Genomic DNA, 1,427 nt, shown 5'->3' with positions numbered 1-1,427 from the left:
CAAAAGTGTGCTGGTAATAGCGTAAAATGGTTTTAAATCTGGAAGCAATGAGTTTCCTTAACTTTGATGATGAATTGTAATTTGAAAGAAGTTGCAGGTCAAGATTGAAATTGGTATATTTATTTTGTGAAATTGTCAGACAACAAGCTTACTCAACTATTTTCTCTTAATTGTGATGTGACCAGGATTTTATTTTTATTTGTTGCCTCTTTGTTCTGTTGAAGTAATAGCTTATGGATCACATTGGTTCAGGTGGAGTACCAATGAGTGTATTTGGATTGATAATAGGCAATATTTTACACAGGTTTTCAAATTGCGCAAGATCTCATATGATTTTCAGATATTTTACGATACTAAGTGTTAGTCATATGCTAATGAAGAGTAAATTTTCTTCAGTTTTTCTTTTTATATTATTGATTTAGATGAATTTTGTGGGTAAATTCCATGAACACCCTCACGAGACATAACTCGTCCACTACTGCAGAGTAGGGGTTTAACGGCTTGTTGCATGTGCTAAATGCAATCGTGCTCCCTACGAAGTGGCATTTTGTTTTCCTAGGCTTAATTTTGGTTCGATTGTTGTTTTGCTAGGGACTAGCAAAGATTTAGGTTTGGGGGTGTGATAGATGTCATATTCTGACATGAGAACTAGGTTAATTATAATAGAATAACCTTTATAATTGTGTTATAGGTGGTTATTTATCGGTTTTCAAATGAAATGAGCATTTATTGAATTTGGCATTAATCATTGTCGATATTGCATATTTTTCTCTCCTGAATTATATTTCATTGTTTTTAAGGTTTATTTCTTCTAGAAATGCTTTTTATAGATTCAATTATGGAATTTCAGGAGAATTTTGATGGAGAAGGAGATATTTACCAAAATGCCCTTAGTGAAATGGAGGTGATTTTTAGGGCAAATTGTTTTAAAACAAATAAGATGGTATTAAAGGAAAAGGAGAGCGTCAAGAGAAAGGAGAGCATCGACCAAAATAGAGCACGACCGTCGATCGAAACAGGGGGAAGACCCGAGAGGAGTTCCCCACCGTCGTTCGCCGCGCCACCGTCGTCCACCGCCATCTAGCAACCGAGAACAAACCCGAGGAGAGCTCGAGAGAGTCTCCATCGAGGTGAGTTCGACAATGCTAGTTTCCGCTCGCCAGGCTGAAAAGTGATCCGAGAGGGCTTCTCCGATGCCAATTCCGCTTTCTGACCATCCTCCGGCGTCGGTTACGTATTTTCGACCATTCCTGGAGCGATTCCGACTCTGACCGAGACTCGAGAGAGCCGGTTAGAGAACTTCATCTCTGTTTCGTTCTTCACCGGACGTCACCTCCATCCGTCGGCTTCTATCCGTCGTCTCTACCTCCGACCACTCACTCTTGCTACCCGAAGCCATCAATTTCGGAAATTGCAGCACCCGTGAG

This window comes from Aristolochia californica, unplaced genomic scaffold (assembly GCF_029961685.1).
Source record: "Aristolochia californica isolate CCGP_79_NKW_82.1479 unplaced genomic scaffold, dmAriCali1.0.hap1 SCAF_3, whole genome shotgun sequence".
Classification (NCBI taxonomy): Eukaryota; Viridiplantae; Streptophyta; class Magnoliopsida; order Piperales; family Aristolochiaceae; genus Aristolochia; species Aristolochia californica.
Note: the sequence above shows the minus strand (reverse complement) of the source record.